We start from the raw sequence: 9,327 nt of genomic DNA, 5'->3' as shown, positions 1-9,327 counted from the left end.
AGTCCTGCCTGCCCTGGAACTCTCTTTGGTTTGTTTTGTTTGTTTGTTTGTTTGTATTTGTTTTGTTGTTGTTGTTGTTTTGAGACAGGTTTTCTCTGTGTAACAGCCCTAGCTGTCCTGGAACTCCCTTTGTAGACCAGGTTGGCCTCGAACTCACAGAGATCCTCCTGCCTCTGCCTCCCAAGTGCTGGGGTTAAAGGCTTACACCACCACACCTGGCATCTTTCTCTTTTTTTAACTTATTTTTTAAATAAGCTTATATTTTATAGATGTACTTCTTAAATCATGTGTCTTTGTCTGTGTGGGGACATGTACATGCAAGTGAAAATGCCTACAGGGGCCAGAAGAAAGCATGGGATCCCCGTGAAGTTGGAGTTACAGGTGTTTGTGAGCTGCTCATAGTGAGTGCTGGGATCTGAAAGCAGGTCCTCTGGAAGGACCAGAAGTGTTCATAACCACAGAGGCATGTTCCCAGTCCTTTCTGTGGGATTCCCTGGATAGGACTGCACTGCTTTGTGGGTACTGGTAATCAGATCTGGGTCCTCTGTAAGAATAACAAGTGTTCTTAAACAGTGAGCCATCTCTCAGCTAAGTATCATTATTTTGAGCAAATTTATTTGTGAGAAAAGTCTAGAAAAGCAAAATGAAAAGGGTGTATATCTGCATTCCACTCACTCTGTAACTGGCTCTGACTTGCTTTTTGTACTTCTGAGTTTCTGATCTATGTCATTTTCCTTTTATGTAAGACTCTCTGTTAACTATGTGGGGGTGGCAAGGAGACTAGCAATAGAGTTTCTGAAGTGTTCTGTTTATCTGAGAAAATATTTCTCCTTCTGTTTTGAAGGACAGCATCTCAGTGCTTTTTCCCAGCTCAGATGAGATCGGGCACTTTCAAGGTGCTATGGTTGTAGACAGTGGCTTTTTCTAACTAACTAAACTCCCCTCCGTTTTTTACAGGCTTTTATGGTTTCTGAGAAGCCTTTGTTCCGACATAATTAGATTACTTTTCCTTTGACTCTTTCCATGACTGTGCTAGTGAGAATATGATGTGCTGGACTGTGAGGGGGTTGTTTCTGTTTTATGTTTGTTCTGCCTGCTGTTCTCTGAACTGATGGCTTGCTTTGGGGCATTAGGAAATTCCAAGTCATTATTCCTTCAACTATTTCCTCTCTGTTCTTTTCTTCTTCTTCTTATGGGCTTTCCATTCTTGATACATTAAGCCTTTTGTACTTGTTGCACAACTTCCAGATAGTCTGTCCTGTTTTCCTCACTCCTTTTTCATTTTGTTTTGTTTGGAAGTCACAAGCTCAGAGATCCTTCCATGACCTATGTCCAATCTGCTATTGTGTCCGCCACAGTCATTCTTCATTTCTGTGATGATGAAGGTCAATAAGGTCAATAAGACCTTCTCTGAATTTCCATCTGTGCTGATGCAGTAGCCACTGTTTGTCTACTCTTTCCATCAAAGCTCTTTGAATATTAATAATGCATGTTTTAATTTCTCAATTTTGTCACTCCAGTGTCTGTAACTTATTGGAGTCTGGATCTTACATCTGCTCTAACTCTGACTTTAAACTAGTTTTGTTGGTGTTGTTTGCCTTTTAATATGTCATATGTATATACTAGCATATATAATTTCAATAAAATATTTTGGTAAGAGGGAGTCCTGTGTATTGAATCTAAGGTCTAATGCATGATAGACAAGTGTTGCTGTTGTGGAATATTATTTTAGCTAGGCAAGGATGTGTTACATTTGTTTTTGCTGTGGAATATTACTTTAACTGTGTAAGGGTGTATTACATTTGTTTGTGCTGCAGTTGTTTAATGATATAAGGATGTGTGTTTAATTATGTAAAGATTTGTTGCATCTGTGTCATCTTGCCTGCCTAAGGCACCTGATTGGTCTAAGAAAAAGCTGAATGACCAATAGCTAGGCAGGAGAAAGGATAGGCAGGGCCGGTGGGCAGAGAATAAATAGGAGGAGGAATCTAGGCTCCAGAGGGAAAAGAAGAATGGGAAGAATGAGAGAAGATGGAGGACTTGCTGGAATGAGAAGCCAGGCAGATCCAGAGGTAAGAAAAGTGATAAGCACCCAGGCAAAAGGAAGGTAAAGAGAAACAGGTTAATTTACATTAAAAGAGCTAAGCAGAAGTACCTAAGCTAGGCCGAGCGTTCATAACTAATAATACATTTCTGTGTCACGATTTGGGAACTGGTTGGTGGGTCAAAAAGAAAAAGCCTTGTACATGATTTCTAGATCTTGTTTTTTTTTTTTTTTAACCACATATTCTCGGCTGCCTTGAAACTGTGGGCTGCCTGCATTTACTCTTAGAGTGCTGGAATTACAGCACTTATTGTTTTATATTCTATTAGTCAAAATGCCAAGTGCTTCTAAGACTTATTGGAGGGTCTTGTTTTGCCCTATTTACCAAATGTAGGGAGGGATCTTACTAGGTACCTGTGAATGTCAACAGCTCATGCATTTACTGGGAGAAGCTTTTCCCTGTAACTTACCCTCCAACTCCCCTTTCTTCTAACAGTTCCTCTGAGTTGTTCCATCTTTCCAGTGGACACAGGGCACTACTGTTTTCCTTGCTGGGTTCATAAGAAATTCACCCTTTAAGGATCTGGAAGTAAAATCTATATTCTGCAAGTTTGCTCTATTATGTGTTCAGAGTAAACAGTTCTTGCCAAAGTCTTGTGAAAGGATTCCCACTCATCCCTACTTCTATTCTTTGTGTACCCTCAGCCATGGAACAAGTACTTTCCCTTGTGGAAACACTGAGCCCAAATATCTAACTTGTCATGCAATTCTGTTAAAACAGAGGGAAACTTACAAATCCAAAACTTATGTGCTCTTGGGTAGGAGCTGGGAGGAGAGTTCAGAAACTTTGTGGTGTAATCCCTTGCAGGAAAAGGGTGTGAAGGGTGGGGTAGATTTACCAGAAGTTGGACTGTGTGCTTTGAAGCCTTTGGGGCAGGAAAAGTATAGCCAGTCAAGGAAGCAGCATTCCTGACATCCTCTAGAAGGCTGATATGTGTGAAAATAGCCAAAGAGCAAGAAGTCCCTTGAGACACACTTTCCTTCCCTCTTCTCGAATTGTTGTGGAACTAAGCAGGGCTAGGGAGTGTTCCTGAAGGACTGTTTAGTTTCCAGGTGGGAAAATAGAGCTCAGGAGGCTGCTTCTCATGCCAGAAAATCTAGCTACAGTTTTTCTCCTGTATTAGCCAATGCTTGTGCATTTGTGGATTAGGTGCATGCATGCACAGAGCCATGCTGTTTGGAAACCATGATGACGAGAAGGCGGCAAAAGAGAAATCTTTCCTTTCCCAAAGAAACAAGACCTCCTCACCAGCAGCAATCCACATGCCATAAGACTATGGAAACAGATATGCATGCAATTGGGCTGTATATTCCTGTCACCTGTTACTAAGGGAGACCTGACAGCAGCGCCACAGGTACCTGGTAAAATCTCTCCCTACAACCAAACATGATACACCAGGTAAAAGAAACTCCAATACAAAGCCTTTAGTGAAATGGTTTAAGGGGTATAGGGCATGTGCAGTGAAGCAATCTCAAGTCTTTTAGTGTGTGTGTGTGCTGAGCCACGATGATGGTGCTCACAGGTGCCTCTTGTTTTCCTACTTTCCATGGGACTAGGTAGATGTAGGAGCTGGACTGTGTGTCTCCCTCCACAGTGTGGACAGTTGCAGACTGAGGTTGGTTTCTGTTGAACACTGATAAACAGTTTCTCCTGACAGTGGGCCATAATTCAAAATATCAACTTTATTCCCTCCCTGCCAGAAGCATGAAGGAGTGGAGTCCCTGTTCTCACCACATATCGCTACTATGCTATGTAGACGTGAAATTCAAAATTTCTAGGGATCACAGGAGGGTCCTCATTGTCACTGGGTCCCTGGAGGGTTTTCCTTCAGTTTTCCACACTAAGATACTTGTCCAATTACAGCATAGGAGTGCCCACTCAGGCATTGCTTCTTCCAGAAGTTTCTGGCCCAGTACATTGTGATACTCTGTATCTGGGCTATCATTCTAGTTGCTTTTCCTTTGATCTTACCTGATATACAGAAGAGCTTCTGATGTCCATTTAGTTCAGCTTGTGATTTGAAAGACAGAATGTGACTGCTAAGCTCCTTCTATGGCCAGACTGGAAACCTAAGAAGTTTCCTCAATGTTGCAAAACATAATTTGCAAACTTCAGCTGAGGTAAACACAACAAAGCTTAAGATAATGCCTTCCAAAAAGAACTTCTGGGAAAATGACTAGGAAAGGCCATGGCTGAGAAGTCTCTGAGCTCTGAGACAGGTGTGCCTGCTGCCCTGTCCTCCACCATGATGGTCACAGTGCCATGTCTGCATGACTAATACAATGCTCCCCACCATGACGGTCATGAACTCTAGCCCCTCTGGAACTATAATAAACTAGAATTCAATAAACTCTTCCTTCTATGATTTAAGAAAAAAAGGATTATGGCCCAGTCCAATTGGATAATTATACAACATAGAGCTAAACTTAATGAAACAAAGAAGGCATATGAAAACAATCCTTTAAAGAAAAAAAATACAGATTTGAAGCACACTTGGTGATCTGTTTGTGTTTCCTACAAAGTTAAAAGTTCACTTGCTGAGCCAGGAAGGCTCAGGGGATAAAGGCGCTTGCCAACCAGCCTCACAAGATGAGTTGTTACGTGTGGACCCATATGGTGGAAGGAAATAACCTCTCCTGCAGTTATGACCTCCACATGCTTGCTGTGATATGTGCCCCCACCCCCAATAAATACATGGAATAAAACACTTGAAGGACATTTAAGACTACATTGTTCCTGTAAAGATTATGCATATTACATGTGAATATTAAATTGTAGTTTATATATAACAAATCAGGTTTCCTCATGTAAATTGTTTTCATTCAAGAAAAAAAAATAACAGACCTAAAATGGAAAAAAAAATTGTATTTTCTGAATAGATCAAACCTTACTATATTATTAACAAATGCCCTACCAAAACAAAACATAGACCAAAAAGAAAAAGAAAAAAAAGAAATTGGAAATTTTTAATATATTTACTTAAAATGGACATCTGTCCCCTGTTAGTTTGATAACTTTTAGGGAAGGTGACATGTCTATCCCATTTCAAACTATGAGCAAACTAGTTTGAAATGGCCTGAGTCTTGTGAAACCTCAAAGCCCACTTCTAGTGACCAACCACCTCCAACAGGACCACAGCCAGTCCTTCCTAAATAGCTCCACCAACAGGGGACCGAGTATTCAAAAATATGAGCCTATGAGGGTCATTCTCATTCAAGCCACCACAATCTAACCAACAACTTGAATCAAGTTTCTCATGGTAGTTAGTGGCTCCTGTGGAGAACATTGTCTCTAATCTCTCAAATTGCTTTCCCCAGCTTAGGCATGACAGCTGGAGCAGAAATCAAAGAAAAAGGAAAGCATGTATGTTCTACACTCACATTGTCACAATGCCACATTCACTAGATTTCATACTCAAAAATGAAAACAAAACAAAACAATATCCACCCAAATTTCCCAGGAAGAGAATGAGTCTATCTTTTGGCAAAAGGCAATACAGCACAGTACTGTACTACAGTGCACACAGAGAGAACTGGGGAAGCCTGGTCACTCCTGCAATCCACAAGACTAGATTTGCTTTCTGCTCCTCAAACAGAATTCTATTAAAAATTATTCCTAGGGGCATTTTCCTCACACAGTGACATGATATTTGGAAGTATAAAGACTTTTTGTACTTTAAAAAAGACTTTATAAAGATATTTTGAAGATAAACCTTCAAGAAGGCTTTATCTGAGTACAATAAAGTATCTTTATTTAATGATAGAAAATATGACTGAAATAGAAGTATACATACACTGTCTGACTATGCCATATCTTATGTTTCAAGTTTCAGCGTGTGTCAAGATCATTTGAAAATACACAGTAGCCCAGCATTGGTGACTCACGCCTTTAATCCCAGCAATTGGGAAGCAGAAGCAGGCGGATCTCTTTGAGTTTGAGGCCAGCCTGGTCTCCAGAGAGAGTGCCAGGATAGACTCCAAAGCTACACAGAGAAACCCTGTCTCTAAAAACTAAATAAAATAAAAAAGAAGAAAATACACAGTAAATCTAGCTACAAAATTCAGAAAAGACTCCTAGACTGTGACATACACAGCAAGATTGCACATGTGAGGGTACTGAACATCACTTATAGCCATTGTGAACAATTCAAGAAATGGCATTTAGTAAATTTGAGGGAGTCGCTTTCTGTAAAGTTGAAGAGTAATCTCAAAGTACAAGTTGCTTGGTAAAGCAATGACTGACAACCTGACCTAAAAATGAAGTACTTCCTCATAATCAATTAAAGACAAATAATCCACTATCAATATGTGATTTAAAAGCTAATGAATGAGTCACAATAGCAGCCAACAAAGTTAGCTCTTAAAACATGTGACAAAAGAACCCATATTCTCAGCATGAGCAAGCTATTTCAACCCTAAGAGAACTAAAAACACTGGGAGGGATATCTGAAATATTTAAAATGTCTGTCTAAGTTATGATATTTCACACTAGAATTGTCATGTTTCTCAGCCTCTTTTATAGATATAGCTTTCCGAAAATGGAAACAGCTCAATGGAGCTCAGATAGATTAGAGTTCACAAACTGTCCACCAATACCATCTCTACATTACTGATATAGGTCTTCTTAGTGCATATGCTCAATCTTGGAAATCCCGTGAGATTATTTCTGCTTGATTCTGTCTGTGGAGAAAGGTCACTGGGGCACATCCATTAAAAAATGACGACAGGACTGGCAAGATAGCACAGTGACTAAGGGTTCCTGCCACTGAAACTGATCATCTAAATTTGATCCCCCGGACACACATTGTAGAAGAAAAGCCATTCCCACACATTTTTCCCTAACCTCCACACACATGCTGTACACATACACACACACACACACACACACACACACACACACACACACACACCATTTTTTTCTGGTCAATTGCTCTTCATTTGATTTTAAGACTATCATTTTGAATGACTTAGGATGTGTCTTTTATGTTTTTACCCCATTGGCTGCCTTTTGTAGATTGTATATATCAAGAAAATATCCATTTCTTTTAGATTTTCCAATGTGGTAGAATACAGGTTTTTAAAGTATGCCTTTATGGTTCGCTGGCTTGTCCCCATCTCCTCCCGTTTCTAATTTTGTTAATTTGGATATTCTCTCACTGTCTTTCAGTTAATTTGGCTACAGGTTTGTCAATTGTATTGATTATCTAAAAAAAAACACAATTTTTTGTTTCATTATTGACTTCAACCCTGTTTAATCAATTATTGCTACCTACTCCTTTTGTGTGTAATTTTTTGTTCTATGTCTTTCAGATGTGCTGTCAAGTTACTAGCATGAGATCTTTCCAATATTTTTACATAGGCAGTGCTACTGAACTTGCCTCTTAGAACTACCTTCACTGTGTCCTATAAGTACAAGTATGTTCTTGGAAGCTTTTAATTTCTTTCTTAATTTCTGTCTTGACCCATTTTTCATTCATCAGTGATTTCTTTTATCTTCCATGAATTTGTAAGCTTTCTGTTGTTTCAGTTATTGTTGATAGTCAGCTTTAATCCATGGTGTTCTGGTAGGATGCAGGTTATTTCAGTTTTCTTGTATCTGTTGAGAGTTGCTTTGTGTCCACATATGTGTTAAATTTTGGCGAAAGTTCCATTAGCTTCTGAGAAAAGGGTATATTCTTTTGTGTTTGGGTGAAATGTTCTGTAAATATCTGTTAGATTCATTTGGTTTATGATGGCAGATAGCTTCAGCATTTCTTTAGTTTTTGTCTGAATAACCTGTCTATTGGTAAGAGTGGGGTACTAAAGTTACCCAGTTTCACTGTGTGAGGGTCAATAAGTGGTTTAACCTGTAATAGTGTTTCTTTTGTAAACTTGAGTGTCCTTGTGTTTGGTGCATAGATGTTAAAAATTGCAATATCCTTTTGGTGGATTTTTCCTTTGAGTTTGACAACTTCCCTATCTATTTTGATTGATTTGGTTTGAAGTCTCTTTTGTCAGATATTAAAATTAGACTGGCTGCTTTAGTCAATTTGCTTGGAATAACTTTTTCAATGCTTTTACCCTGGGGTGATATTTATCCTTGATGTTAAGGTGTGTTTCTTGGATGCAGCAGAAGGGTGGATTCTATTTTCACAACCACTTTGTCAGTCTGTGTCTTTTTAATGGGTGATTGAGATCATTGATGTTGACAGTTATCTATGAGTAATGTTGGTTGATTCCCATTATTTTGTTGTGGTGATATGGGATCCCTTCTTCTTTTGGTTTGCTGGTCTGATACTATATATTTCTTATGTTTTCTTGGGTGTGGTTAGCGTCTTCAAGTTGAAGTTTTCCTTTTAGTGCTTTCTATAGAGCTAGATAGATTCTGCTTAAAGTTGGTTTTATCATGGAATATCTCTTTTCTCCATCTATTGTGATTGAAAGTTTTTCTGGGTATGTAGTCTGAGCTGGCATCTATAGTCTCTTAAGAGTTTGTACACATCTTACCAGATCCTTCTTGCTTTGAGAGCCTCCTTTGAGAAGTCAGGTGTTATTCTAGTAGGTCTGCCTTTATATGTTATTTGGTCTTTTTCCCTTGAAGTTTCTTAAAGTCTCTTTGTTCTGTACACTTAGTGTTTTGATTATTGTGTGTCATGGGGAATTTCTATTTAGTGTTCTGTATGCTTCTTGTTACCTTGATAGGCACCTCTTTCTTTAGCTTGGAGAAATTTTCTTCTATGATTTCATTGAAAATATTTTCTGTGCTTCTGACATGTGTTTCTTCTCCTTCCTCTATTCCTACTAAGTATAGATTTGGTCTTTTAACAGTGGCCCAGATTACCTGGATGTTTTGTCTGGACTTTTTTAGATTTAACATTTCCTTTAACTGAGGTATACATTTCTTTTATCATGTTTTCAGTGACTGAGATTCTTACTTCCACCTCTTATATCCTATTGGTGAAGCTTACCACTGAGGTTTGTATTTGAGTTCCTGAATTTTTCATTTCCTGTTTTCTTTATTGATTTTATTTCCACTTACTAGTCTTGAATTGTTTTCTTCATTTCATTCCACTGGTTTTTTGTTTGGGGTGTGTGTGTGTGTGTGTGTGTGTGTGTGTGTGTGTGTGTGTGTGTGTGTGTTTGTGTGTGTGTGTGTGTGTGTGCTTTCATAGATTTCTTTAATGAATTTGTTCATGTCTTCTATGAGGACCTTTTCTATGAAGCTATTTTGAAGTCATTGTCTG

Source organism: Cricetulus griseus, chromosome 2 (assembly GCF_003668045.3).
Source record: "Cricetulus griseus strain 17A/GY chromosome 2, alternate assembly CriGri-PICRH-1.0, whole genome shotgun sequence".
NCBI classification, from domain to species: Eukaryota; Metazoa; Chordata; class Mammalia; order Rodentia; family Cricetidae; genus Cricetulus; species Cricetulus griseus.
Note: the sequence above shows the minus strand (reverse complement) of the source record.